Source organism: Periplaneta americana, chromosome 9 (assembly GCF_040183065.1).
Source record: "Periplaneta americana isolate PAMFEO1 chromosome 9, P.americana_PAMFEO1_priV1, whole genome shotgun sequence".
NCBI classification, from domain to species: domain Eukaryota; kingdom Metazoa; phylum Arthropoda; class Insecta; order Blattodea; family Blattidae; genus Periplaneta; species Periplaneta americana.
Genome location: NC_091125.1, coordinates 7,628,444 through 7,643,848, shown reverse-complemented (window position 1 = coordinate 7,643,848; position 15,405 = coordinate 7,628,444). Strand labels below are relative to the sequence as shown.

The window sequence follows — 15,405 nt, the reverse complement described above, 5'->3', positions numbered from 1 at the left end:
TCGACACACCTTGCGCATCAGTAATTTCTCCGCTCTTATTTCTTCTTTCAAAATCCTTATAGTCTTTTGTTTATATGAAGTAATTGTGTCATACAATAATTATTACAGCCACATACTGTCATTAAGCAAATTATATATTCTTCAATTGTATAACCATTCCTTTATCATGTGCAAGAAAAATTCTTTAACTGCCTTGTGATCGACATAATAAATTGATTCTTTTTTAAAAACAATAAAGAAAAAAGCAAAGCTTCATTGTCATTTAACTATACAATATATTACACACTATAATAATCAACATAATATATTGTTTCTCTTTAAAACCAATAAAGTAAATAAGCTCCATTGTCATTTAACTTGAAAACATATTAAACACAATATAATAATCAACATAATCAATTATTTCTTTTTAAAAACACTAAAGAAAGTAACTAAGCTCTATTGTCATTTAACTTGAAAACATATTAAACAAAATATATGAATGAAACGAAATAGGCTACTACTGTAGACCTTACTGCTAGTTTTTATTTTTTATTTTTTGTTATTGATGGCCCTCGGACTTTCTTGTTATTAACTAAAAAGTATATATTTGGCTCTAAAGTACAACTCAACCGTAATACTGAAATTAATGCATGTCTGTGATCTTAGACCTGGAGATACTTTTGGTCATATTCATTTTGAAAAGAAAAACTGCTCACAACAGTAAGTTGAGCCAAACATAAATACAGTACACATTACAAATGTGCGCAGATTATGGAAGTGCTCCTCTGGTAGGTATTTAAAGAGATCTAATACATTTTTTCTACTTTAGTGGCGTGCTCTTTTGCATCTCTATAGTGGCTGTGATGCTTGGGTAACATCAAATACAAATGGATTATTGAACGGACACATTTCCTTGTCCATTGCGGTTACTTCTGAAGATCTTTCATGGAAAGAGAACGCATCAAGTAGGCCGAATATGCACTCAAAGTTTTAAATAAGTAAGTTCTGTTCCAGATAGGTACTTAATAAAATAATAGGTAACTAAATCCTGAAAATACATAAACATATATTGATTTGTATCTTTTCACAAATATTGCGAAAATAGCTTTTAAAATTGTAAATAAATACCTGTAAGATCACCTAAGTCCGCTTTATGCTTCCGATCAAAGTGGCGTTTAATATTGAAGCGTTTTATATGCGCAATTTTAAACCCACATATTAAGCAGCAGACATTTTTCTTTTTGTAAGTAATAAAAAACTCTTTTGCCACTCCTCCTGAAACTGACGTCCCGAGATCAAAGCCATACCCGCCACTGAATGAAGCGTGTCTATGAAGCACCAGGCGGAGGAGATGGTCGTTGGAGTGAGGTAAGGAGGCTTTGAGTGCATTGGCCCTTCGGAGCCATTTTCCCCATGGTTGTTCTAGAGGAAGAGGGCAGAGGATGCGTAACTATTTTGTATACGAACGTATGTATATATACCTGCTCTTTGACGTCACAAATACTTCGAATCAGGCAACTTCTCTCCAGTTTATAGGTACCGGTGCCTGAAATACGGAGCCTAGTTATAATTAAACTGACGGTGTTCAGCATGGCATAGCACGGACTCTATTGATCGTAGCAGTGTGAAACCTCGTAGATATGCTAATTAACCAATGAGCTCGCGAATTATACCAAAAATAATTAGTCCCAAGTATCGTCACCAGGTGTAAATATGGCGATGTAAGCAGTCAAAACGTGCAGTTGTCTGTAACTCTGACGTCAGTATGTTCTTCCGGTTGCATTGCAATGTGTCTGTTCCCTATTGCTTTGTGACGCGTGTTGATTCCATTAGTGAAGTGAATGTTCGCTGAAAATTTAGAAGGTTGGACTTTTCCTTGTGAAACGCAATGGCTATTGAGAAGAGAGACCGTGCACTGCTCCTAATTCAAGAACGTTAGAAGAGCTGACTGAGCTTCATGAAGATTTTAAAGTTTGAAAGGTTTCTTCTGTTTGATAACTTTTCCCGGTCAGAAAACGATAAAATAGTAATTCGTGCAACAAATAAGAGTCTTCATCACTTGAGCCAATGCGAAATTTGGTTGGTGGATGGGACATTTTAAACTTTCAACACCAATCGTGACGCAAATATTCACTGTGTATGCAATATACAAGGAAAATAATCCACATTCGTATAATTTCTCCCTTCATCAAAGCAAGAAGCGCTTTATACACAGGCTCTGCAATACATTTCAGACTCCTCATGACATGCAAATAATTCTTGTAGAGCCCTCAATCCTGTTTACTGAAATCCCGTTTAGTGCAATTGTAAAAAATCTGGCTGTTCATATTAATGAACACTAAACTGAGCCACACAGATGTAAACAAACTTATTTTCTATACTGCATTCACTTCGACAAATAAAAAATTTTCTCCTTTTTAAATTAAAGCATATCTTAGTCCAGACACTTATCACGCCACAGTTCGAATATTGCGACGTTCTATTAAATGATCTCAGCTATGAACTGACCCAAAAATTACAGCGTGTCCATAATGCCTGTGTTCGGTTTACTTGTAATATCCATCTCTATGACCATATCTCACCGTCGTTCAATGAATTCTCTTGGCTCAGGCTGGCTGACAGACGCAGTTTGCATTGCCTTTCTCTTCTCGTTAAGATTTTTACTTGTATCACAATTTCATAATCTATTCACATATCATAATCTGTAATCCCGGTCACAAGACGACAATCTATTGTCAGTTTTTCTCCTCAGAACTTTCGCGTTATTTCGTTTTTTACAATAGACACTATCCGATCTTGGTATTCTTTACTTACAGATGTGAAAGGCTGCCCGACCTTAAAAGCTTTCAAGTTCAAAATTAAACATCTTATGTTATAACGCACAGTGTCCCAGGATGCATTATTGTAAGTCACAATTTTAACTAGTTTATTAAGTGATCATGTAATTTAATTTGTTCGATTTTGTCTTTGGTATAAGGGAATTCGGGGGAATATGGGTACGTGGGAAATATGGGCAATATTAAGTTTTCATGTCAAAACTCTTGCAAAGAATTATGTTTCTTCGCTAATAACGGTTAGTATAAAGTGAGAGTATCGTAATGGTTGCTGTACGATGCGCGCTATGCAGTACTGTCTCGTATTGTTGTTAAAACAGCCATCTAAATCGTGAGTATTGACTTCCAAGTATACTAAAATTTCACAATACTTAGGCTATTTTAGATATGTTATATGCATTAGATTACACATGAACTTTAGAAAATAGTTTAAATCTAATAGTATACATACAAAATACACATCTTCAACTGCCGTTTTATTGCGTCAGAAGTTGTTTTGTGAATAGTTTACGGTAGTGCCAACTGTTCAAAGTAAACCCTACATGTCGGGGTAATATGGGCGCTAATGTTCGGGGGAATATGGGCAAGCATTACAGTTCATGAAAATGACTCTTCAATCTTGATGAAAATGGCCTACAAATGATTACAAGAGCGAAAGATGTCATTGCACCCAAAGCACACAAAGTGGTGCATTGCATTTACTCTAAAGAAGAGAGAAAACCATTACCCTTGTGACCTGCTTCAATGCAGCAGGGAACTACTTTTCTCCAAGTATCATTATAAATCGAGTGAGGACAATAATGACTGAAAGAAGAGCTGCCTGCTGCCAGTAAGTTGTACTCCAACAAGCAGTCTGCCTACATTAACGGAGATACGAGGTATAACCATTAAATTCCGAGACCTGTCCCATAAATGGAAAATAAAACTACCTCATTTCAATGTGGCTGCCATCACCTTCAAGGTAGTCCTCTTGGGCAGCTATATACTGATCCCAGCGTGTCTGCCATTTTTGGAATGCCTCCTGGAAGTCGCGTTCTTGAAGCCTGTCAAGCACCTTCTGCGATTCGCGTTGGATCTCCTCCACAGTGCTAAAACGGTGACCCTTTAGCTTGAATTTCATCTTCGGAAACAAAAAAAAAGTCGCAGGTTGCCAAAACTGGTGAATACGGGGGTGACGAACGACGACCATCTCATTCAGAGTGCAAGACTGGAGTGTTGCGAGAGCTCTGTGGGCTGGAGCAGTGTCGTCATGGAGCATCCATTTGTTCTTTGTCCAGAGCTGTAGTCATTCATATTCAAAATGGACGTGAGGATCATTATGCACAATTTGTCGAATTTTTTCGACATTTTCGCCAGTGTTGCACGTGCGTGGTCGACCAGGCATCTCGTCGTCCTTCAGCGATGTTTTGCCATTTCTGAAGCACGAGTGCCACTCGAAACATCTCGCCTGAATCACTGCTTCATTCCCGTAGGCTTGCTTCAACATTCCATGGGTTACGGTTGCCGATTTCCCAAAGAATTTGACGTTGGCTCTCTCCTTCAGTTCCGAGTCCATCGCATTTCGCAAGTGCGCGGATGCACGTGCTAACAAAACCTTGTGTAACACAGGTTTCAATGAAGAGAGCGCTTCGAAACTTCGTGTCGCGTCTTTCCAAGGTCGTTTAGTGTCACTGCTGCGCACGCGTGTCAATCACGTGATCCCTTCGCCCACAGCAGACAAAATCTCGGAATTTAATGATCACACCTCGTATATTTTTTCTCAATAATCAAGAACTTCGTTGCTTATTTCAACATCAGTAAGCATGCACCTGCAATTTTGATAGTAGATGCACGTGATTCACATAGTTGTAATCCTGACACTCTTAACTTTGCAGTAGAAAATGGATTATGCATGTTTTGTCTTCCTCCACACACCACAGCCTGGCTTCAATCAGCAGATAGTGGTCTGTTTGGTCCTCTGAAGAAAGCTTACAACAGTAGTGCTACAGCTTTCTTCAGGAGACATTTTACGAAGGTCGAGTTTGCTTCCATTGTCAAAGAAGCATGGAACAGATGTGTCAATGTATGTCTGCTGTAAATGCCTTCCGAGCTTCAGGCCTTTTTTCACTGCACATGAGTGTCATTCCTGATTATGCTTTACATTGGCACTGCAGCATCAGGTGACAAACCTACAATTCATACAATTCCTTCCACTGATTCAAATGTATTAGAATCTTCAAACGTCATTCTTCGCCAAAGAGTCACATCATCTGCCAAAGGCGTTATGCAATAACCATCACAAATTGCAAGTACAATATATAATATAGTTAATACAGTTATATTTTCAAGTATTTTAAGTGTTTTTCACTTCTTTCAGTTGAATATGATTCACATCATTAATGCCCATTTTACCCCCACACTCGGGGGAATATGGGCAAAACACATTAACTTGCATTTTCCAGTTTTACTTGTATACAATTAGGAGTGAGCAGTTAGGATTCTTATATAATATAGCTAAATAGTTAAGAAACATATCCCAGCTGTAAAATTATTTATTAGAAAAACCCGAGAGATATTGCACCCGAAATAGTACTATGGTGCCCATATTCCCCCGACTTTCCTTACATATAACTTTCTTTTGTATTAACATTATATAATATTTGCAAAGCAAAGTCAAAAGACAAAGAAATAGCTTTTGTGGAGGTGTGAGAAGATTGCAAAGGATAATACCAAATGCAATCAAGGGATGAAAGGATCAAGGATCGGAAAGATCTGCGAAAACACAAACGTGTATTTTCAAGAGTGTGAACTCTGTTTATTGCTTTGCGGTTTCTCTGTTTCGGCTTCAATTCGCCTCTTCAGCTAGAGAAGTGTCATTACAAAAATTCTGTCGATCACTACTCTAGGACAGAGTGGAGAAGGAAAGATCTCTAATGAAAAATTTCAAATTGTAGAATTATATTACTATGTATTTCGTTTTTATCCTCTGATTCAGTAGAAGAGAAAGCCTCACGATGTTAACTCTGCCAGAATAAATATGAGACTATTATTATTATTATTATTATTATTATTATTATTATTATTACTATTAATTTAAATATGCGATTTCGAAATTGGAATAATAAATTCTATGAGCACAGGATACCCTGAAGCGAAGGGGAAGTCTGTATACCGCACTATACAAAATAATGGCCTGCAAGGTAGTTATACTGACCCCGAAGACTGAGGATTCAGGAATGGAGTCCATGAACTGTTAAGTCTAGTCTTTGTCCCAACAGACGATATCCCTGAAACCTTTGACACCTTGTCATTCCAGCAAGATATCCTCCTGTAATGTGAAACCAACAAGAAGCTGTATTAAACAATGAATCCACTCTACCAATCTTATTGAAGGTTGGCATAATTTATAGGCTTCAGCTGCTGACGGGAAAACGGTACCCTATCTCTGTTCCCTAATACTGAAAATAAAGAGAGAACGATATGATATGGCGCAAATAAATACCGAATTGACTACTGGGTACCAGCTGGCACACAAAAATTATAACTTACCTTAGAGTTAACAGAAGGCTCCAAACTATAGTCCAAAAATATGAGCAATAGAAACAGAAGAACCGTATTGTAGAATGTCTGAGAGATTGTGACCACAACTTTACTTTGTAAGTAAGTAAATTGTACAGATTTGAAAGTCATATTATAAACAAAAGTATACCAAATGTAATGGGGCACTATGTAATTTTGTTGTATGTATAACTCGTAGACCATATAGGCATTATAAAAATTGAACAGTAAATAGAATTTTATTGGCATGAGTCAATTCTGTAATACATAAAATGCCCATTGTGATTCCTGGTTAATTTTCCCAGTTTATTCCCAATGTTTCGTTTCTCAAAATCTTTATTCCCAATTAACTTTTGCTAATAAAATTTTTTCGCATGAAGTTTCTTCCCAAAAACTCCAGTCCAAAGGAACTTTTCCCAAGACAACTTTTCTCAATGAAATTTCTTCAGTGTTTTCCAACGGATTTTATTTAAATTCATAACTGATACACAAGGTGCTGGAGGTTACAATAGGAGATTGTTACTCAAAGTTCTTAAATGATCGACGATTCTATTTTCATATTTGTATATATTATACTCCACGTTACAGATCAAATTATTTCTTGATATAAAAAAAAAACTTTACGTAAAAAATTAATTTTTACTTTTGGTTTGGTTTGGCTTTCACAGCCTATCAAACGATAGTTGCTGTATCACTATGTTCTTTTCTAAATTCATCTAATGTCGTGAATAATGAAGGATGGTGCTTTCCTAATATGGTATCAAATTTATTGCGAAGTCCTCTATAAATGTTATTTTTCCGATGATGGCGTAACAACGTTACGTCGCACAGTGGTTTAGAATGCAAATTTAGCGGGACACATTAATAACTTTTCAGCTACCTAACAGATTTTTATGAAATTTTACACATTAGTTACAGGTAGCATATATGTTTTGTATGCAATCTCTCGTTACGTTGGTATAAGGGGAACTACCCCTTATAGGGGGGCGCATTTAGACAAAATTAGTAACTTTTCTCCTATCTGACAGATTTTTATGAAATTTTACAAAACAGTTTCAAGTAGCATATATGTTTTGTGTACAAACTCTGGTTACGTTGGTATAAGGAGAACTACCCCTTACAGGGGGCGCAATTAGACAAAATTAGTAACTTTTCTCCTATTTAACATATTTTTATGAAATTTTACACAGTAGTTATAGGTAGCATGTATGTTTTGTATACAAGGTCTCGTTACGTTGGTATAAGGAAAACTACCTCTTATAGGGGGGCGCAATTAGACAAAATTAGCAACTTTTCTCCTGACAGATTTTTATGAAATTTTACAAAGCAGTTACAAGTAACATATATGTTTTGTATACAAGCTCTGACTACGTTGGTATAAGGGGAACTACCCCTTATAGGGGGCGCAATTAGACAAAATTAGTAACTTTTCTCCTATTTAACAGATTTTTATGAAATTTTACACAGTAGTTACAAGTAACATATATATGTTTTGTATACAAGGTCTCATTACGTTGGCATAAGGGGAACTACCCCGTTATAGGGGGGCGCAATTAGACAAAATTAGTAACTTTTGTCCTATCTAACAGATTTTTATAAAATTTTATGCAATAGTTACACTTAGTGCATTTGTTTTGTATACAAACTCTGTTTACGTTGGTATAAGCAGAAGTGCCCCTTACAGGGGGATGCATTTAGACAAAATTTTCAACTTTTCTTCTGTCTTAACAGATTTTTATAAAACGTTACACAGTAGTTGTAGGTAGTAAACTTGTTTCGTATACAAGCTCTAATTCTCTGGATTGTCTTTGTTTCGACCTCAGACTTAATTTAAGGGTTTAATTTCATTTTTTTACATGTCATTTTTCTACATTTGTCCTCCTAAATATGCATTTTAGACCACTGTGCGTCGTAGCAATTCCACCTCTTCCGTGGAAAGTGCGGTGTTACAGGACGCCATCGTTTTCGTGGCTGACCTGTGATGTATGTTATCCGAAAATACTCCACTGTTTAAAAGAATACACGTGGCAATTCAAAACATTCTTGTACGTCAGCAATCGGAACAAAAACATCATAGGTATGTACGCCCTATTTTACTGACCTGTCATCTTATTCTGTCATTGTATACTGTTTGCAGTCATGAACTCTGAATTTTTCGATTTAACGACTGGCTTCAATGAAAAAAACACACACACACACAGAACTAAACATTACTTGTAGGGAACGTTCGTAAAGCTGAATTTATTATCGTAACCTCAAAGTCTGTCATTATTCTGAATGGTGGAGTAAACTGTAGACGGAAATATTGCGCTTACTCCGTAATTGATTCAAATATTTTATTTACAGTCTCTCAGTTTTTGCAGATGAAAGAGCAAATACAAAGGGAAAGGATATTTCGAAATTTTAATTATGCTTTAAAAATGTTTCTAAAATAGTTAATATTTGTGTAAAGATATTAGGCAAGCATTTAACAATTCCATCTGCAAGCAAACATTCTGCTCTTAAAAGTAATTTTAAATTTCGTTACGTTCCAAATACAATAACACGCTATATTTATTTATCAGGATTACCTTCTTCGAAAAAATTATCGTAATGTATGAAATTGTCATCATTGAGCATTATTTTGCACGTTCTGGTATTTCTGGCAATTTCTGTATGGACGTTGGATCGGGAAATTAATTTCTTGTACGTTCATGTCGTATTGATCATTTTAGTAATTCCGTCTCTGAGATATGGCTTAAAAACCTGATGAAACTGACTTTAACTAATTGCATAATAGTTGTGAGAATATAATTTCAGGGCGTTCAATAGCAACGCGTTTCATTCTGCCGAGAATCAATTCCGTTCGTACTGACTCCAGGTTAGGTGCGTGTGAATTTCGTCCTTCTTTGACAACTGTTTTAGCATTCCTCTTATTTGTGGTAAATGCTGTTGTCTTACATTCCAAGTTTCCTTCGACATGACCATTAATTTTTATCTCCCTTCTGTCTTTACGATATACTCATAACCATTATAGGTTAGTTTCGTTCCGCTTCTGGATTAAGTGATTATAACTGAATTATTAGACATTTTGAACGAATAATTTTGAATTAAAACGTACTGTACTCAAATTTTGAAACTATAAGGTGAACATTGTCTCCGCAATAACAAACTTGAACCAAGTTATTATTATCAAAGACAATGGTTATTAATTAATTATCAAGAAGAGCAGTATTGGTAGAAACGACGTTGGGAAAGTAAGGAAAATTATTTATTAGAAATATTTTTATTGGGAAAAATTTGAAAAGAAAGTATAGGTAAAATTGTTTATTGGGAGAAATTGTATTGAGGACAAAACATCCGGAAAAGTGATCGGTCCCGTATGCTATTCGTAATGTGTCAATTGTCCTGGTGCAAAGAATATACATATTTATGACTTCTTTGAATATCTTTTTACGTTGCAGCATAAGTGTAAAGATACGGCTAATATTATTATTCTTGACCTCTCATGATCGCATAACTATCATGTGAGTAGGTTACAGTAGTAACTCACGTGCTTCAAAAACGTAAATAAAAAAAAATGAGGGATCGTGTTCCGGTATAGCTCAGTTGGAAAGAGCGCTCATAGCTGAGTGGTCCCGGGTTCGACTTCCGCTGCCGGAACGAATTTTTCTCAATTTAATAGTTATATCTACAGTATGGCTACTTGTAGCCAATGTATTCAATGAAGACGGTGAAACCTCATATATGAATATGTATATGAGAAAAACATGTTTTTAATATTTAAAGTTCAATGCCTTTAATAATTATTATTATTACGATGTACCGATTATGATATTTCAGTGCAGAAATTCTGCGTCATCATATGATGAAGGATGGGTGGAACGGAGAAAAATTCTCTCCGGCACCGGGATTTGAACCCGGGTCTTCAACTCTACGTGCTGACGCTCTATCCACTAAGCCACACCAGATTCCCATTCCGATGCCGGATTGAATCCTCTCCATCATATGATGACGCAGAATTTCTGCATTGAAATATCATATGTACTTCGGTACATCATAATTATATAATATACGAAAATAATCACTTTTTGATTTAAGACGGCGCTCATTCCGTCGGATCCCGGCCACATAGTCATTTGTAATGAATGCACCTCTGCACATTAATGTATTGGACCTTGTGCCACTGTCACACATCTGTGACGCAGTGCATGAGGGTTGGCCACTGGATGGAACCTAAGAGGTGGAACTTAAACTGAGAGAATTCAATCCGGCATCGGAATGGGAATCCGGTGTGGCTTAGTGGATAGAGCGTCGGCACGTAGAGCTGAAGACCCGAGTTCAAATCCCGGTGCCGGAGAGAATTTTTCTCCCTTCCACCCATCCTTCATCATATGATGACGTAGAACTTCTGCATTGAAATATCATATCGATGGCCCAGAACCAGACTGTTCCAAGTTCATTTTACAATTTTTTTTTTCAGGAGAGCTATTTTAAGCTCCTGACATTGAAAGCTTCATGAAACAATTTGGAATAGCTTCATAGCAATCTTATGGAGAGGAATATTTATAATTTTGTTTGATTCATATATGCAGACAAGAACTGGAACATAATGAAACACAGATTTCTTTCTTATAAAAAGTTGGACTTAGAACAGTCTGGTTCTCAGCCATCGATATGTACTTCGGTACATCGTAATAATATGATATGCGTAAATAATCACTTAGTGATTCAAGACGGCGCTCATTCCGTAGGATCCCGGCCACTTAGTCACTCGTAATGAGTGCACCTCTGCACATTAATGTGTTGGACATTGTGCCACTGTCACACATCTAGGACGCAGTGCATGAGGGTTGGCCACTAGAGGAACCTAAGAGGTGGAACTTAAACTGAGAGGATTCAATCCGGCATCGGAATGGGAATCCGGTGTGGTTTAGTGGATAGAGCGTCAGCACGTAGAGCTGAAGACCCGGGTTCAAATCCCGGTGCCGGAGAGAATTTTTCCCCGTTCCACCCATCGATTCGAGAGCAGGTAGTCGTCGAGAACAGGTTGTCTTAGAGAGCAGGTAGAATGGGTTGTGAACTAGCAGTGTACCGGGCGAGAATCGGTACCTGGGCGCCGCGGTCGGTGAAGTGGATCCCGGCAGCTTCGGACCAGGGGAGTGCGGAACCGACACTGAGCAGTTTTGTGATCCCGATACTAGCCATGCTGTTGGTGATTGGAGGAGTGGTACTGAACCCAGGACCTGTGGAATCTGTGAAGTGCGGAGTATGCAGGAACAATTTGAGGACTGGCCTTCTGTGCATCACCTGTTCGACGTGGTTTCACTTCAGCTGCCAAAAACTCAAGAGGGACGAGCATATTGAGGAGAACTGGCGGTGTAAGGAATGTATGAGGGACATAGATGTTGAGACCTCGGACACAGAAATTGAGTCGCTGAAGAAAGAGGTGGCGGAACTGAAAGGAAAGCTGCAACAGACGGAAGAACGACTGAGGGCCTGTACTACGACTCTCGGATAAAGTTCTAGTTTAAACTTATCCGGCAGATGGCATATTTATTCGAAAGTTGGGTTGTAATTGCGTACTACGACTTTTGGTTATGTGCAATCTGGAGGCTAAACTTCCAGATTAGCAATCCGGAAGGCAGAGTGGCAGATAGGCGTTATCCGGAGGTTGGAACTCGGTGTTGAAATCAAGATGGCTGCACGTTGTACAGCTGGTGATTTGAAGGATCAATTTAATTTTGATACTGATTCTGATGATAAGTTCTGGAGCAGATGCTTCGTTATATCAGAACAGCAAAACGAATTAGGCTTCGTCCAAATAATTTTGAAGAGTGGGATGACGAGAAATTTTTTAGACAGTTTCGAATAATGAAACCTATTACATGAAATCAATTATCAACTGAAACAAGACACAGATCGTAAGTACACAGTTAATAATAAGCTACACTATTTCTTTAGGTATTACATTAATATTTTGTATATAATAGCACTATAATAATTATTTTGAAGTACAGTAACCTGTAATAGGCGTACAGTAGAAGTGAGGTTAGAATGTTGCTTCATGCAGGTGTTCTGTTGTCCTTACAAGGTATTAAGGTGATTGATATAATAATATAGGGCAACCTACAATAAGTTTGAAAATACTTTTATATAAAAAAATAATAATAACCGTATATAATATATCAAAATCCTTTATATGGTAAACTATCATTTCTTCACAATTGCGTTACCACTTTAAGATACAAATGTATTCACATATTTGGCTTCTAGTCAAGTCATATGTACTGTAAACGAAAGAAAAATTCAGTGCCGACACCAATTTCCCAAATAAAGGTGGAAAGTTGCTGTGAAAGTGGAGTCCGGTGGAGAGGTACGGGTAGGCAGGATCGCTCTGTCGAGATAGAAGGGGTAGGCGGCAGGGAAGGGCAGCACATTCATTTCATTACTGTGTTTCCTTACTAATTAAAGGGAAAAGACAAGTTTTCGTAAGATCGAGTTAGTGACAGGTTAGGTTAGTGTGATTTGCATATATTTACAATTGTCTAAAAAAAAAAAAAAAGTCAAAACTACATCCAAACCTCTCTCTTCCAGGCTATCCTGTAGGGAGTCCTTGCCTTCTTTTGGTAACGCTATTGTAAAGATTTACTGGTAAAGGTGTAACCAAATTTAATTGTTTGTTCATTTTTCCAGAAATAATGCCTTATCTCCAATGGCCCAATTACTATTGGTATTGAGATTCTATGCCACTGGGAGAACATTGACAACAGTAGGAGATTTTTGTGGGGTCCACGAAGTTACAGCAGGAACTGTTGTCAATCGAGCTAGTGCTGCACTTGCTGCTTGGTTTAATTGAAGTGATGACTTTTAATGCTTCATTGGGAGTAGTTTTATTTGCTCCAGTAATTAAGTGCAAGGCTTGTTTTTTTCTTCCGAGGGATTCTGTCTCTCTTTTTGATGCTGTTACGAATACTACTGAATAGTATTTTAATACAGGTTTTATGTACATATTATAGGTCTTGATTAAAGTTTTCCTAGAACTGTCTGCTAGTTGTTTAGTCAACTCTCCGAAGATAGATTGGAATATCAATAAGGCATCACTCATGAAACAACTGTCAGGAGATAATGTGGTAGGGTGGCAAGTTCCCTTCTCCTTCCTTGCATATATCGCTCGCCAGTAGGAGTAGGCCTAACATATTTCACTAATCAGACTTAAGATATGCTTGCTATATATTATTATTTAACAAACTGTAATAGTTTATTGAATTTTAGACGTGACAGTTTTTCTTCATTTCCTGAAAGTTTTGGAATTGGCATTTATGTTTTGCAAGGGAGCTGTTTCATTCACGCTAGGCCTAGTGATTCATGTATGCAAACATATTCATATCGTTACTTTTTAAATATATTTTATTGCTGGGATACCTCACAGTGATCTCTTAACAGGCTAATGCACTGTATCTGCAATTCAAATTTATTTTACATAAGCAAAATATGGTAAAACAACATTTTTCAAGAGACACATTAATTGAACCGTCGGCTGGAACAACGTTATAAGTTACATTTGGTCAAATTTACAGGAGCTGCAAAAATGTGTATGCGTACAACTTTGTTCTTATGAGGGTAGCAAACTTTTGAGTGGACAGTTGCAAGCCAAGGAGTATAGCAAGGTAACATGACATACAACATTATTACACGGAAACACACCGAATTAAAATTTTGTAACTTACAACGTTGTTCCAGCTGATGCTTCAATTGTATTCAGGTACTCTGTGAATGTGTAATTAAAACAAGAGAGATGGACTATAGCTGCAATTAAATTTAAAATTTATTTATTTTGTGTAAACAAAACACGACATTTTTCAGGAGACACAATAAGCATAATCATTTATTACATCCACTGTCTCATTATATATGCTATGGTACATGTCATATTTACAAATTAATAATATGCAGGCTAATACATAAGAATACATAGTAACTGTAATTAAACACAACACAAATACATATGCAAATACACAAAACTTGGAAAACTGTGGCAGAGCCAACTTCAGCTATAAGCCCCATTTGTTAGAGATCTGCATGGGCCATAATTCTTAGGCCCGGCCCATCTCGGCCTGATCTGAACCAGACCCGAACCCAACCAGAAACCTTAGATTAGCTAATAATTATCACCTGACTGAAGACTAGCAGATAAAGCAGAGACCATAGGGATCAAGAACAGCTGCAAGAGATTATCACTCCATTAGAAGGATGAGAAGAAGTAATCTCCCAGTCATCCAGGTCAAACAAATCTGGTCAACAAAATTAAACATATTTTTTGTTAAAACATAAAGAATGGGTGATTATTGTAGTATTTACTTTCTGCCACTAATTGAAGATGTCCTTGTAGATGGACCACCCATTAAAGAGGAGGAAAAAGTAATGTAAAAACTCCAAATGTTACTTTTGATATTCCAAACCCCATCTCTTTCCAAACATAAGGACATGACTTACTTTTATTTCAAATCATTCTTTGTTATAATGTTAGCATCCAACTTTCAACTAATGTATTTTTTAAAGAAATCACTGTAATAGTATTGAAGTTCATGCATTTCTAACATCTCAAGTATAATTAAGTCAACATTAGACTTACAGTTCACAGATGGAGAAAGATTTTTCAATGTGGCTAATGCATTCCTCAGAGGCTTGCTTTTTCTTAATTTTTTTTTAAGCATCCTTGGGGTGTAACTCGATCAGCTATTATCCCATTATCAGCTGAAATATTTAAGAGAGGGATATATGCTTATATTCAGACCTTTCTGGGTTTAGCCTATACTACTTACACTGAATAAACCAGTAATTTCACTTAAAACTTACTTTCATTACACTGTGTAGACACCCGTACAGTGAAAGACCTTCATCTGCTGCACCAGCTGACTCTGTAATATTTTAAGAGTGGAATTAATTCTTAAGATAATTAATTCTGGAGAAAGATGATGTTTTATCATAAATGTGTGGACACTTCAAAGTCAGCAGCTGTAACAGTATTGTATTTTGTAACGTGCTATTAATCCAAACTCATTTTTAACAA

The 15,405-nt window shown here is 36.8% G+C and overlaps 1 protein-coding gene across 1 annotated transcript in view; it reads left to right on the top strand.

Moving 5' to 3' along the window:
- The window catches only part of LOC138705755 (uncharacterized), a 130,780-nt gene that overhangs the window by 22,132 nt on the left and 93,243 nt on the right, over positions 1 to 15,405 (top strand). The gene's annotated exons all lie outside the window — the stretch shown is intronic.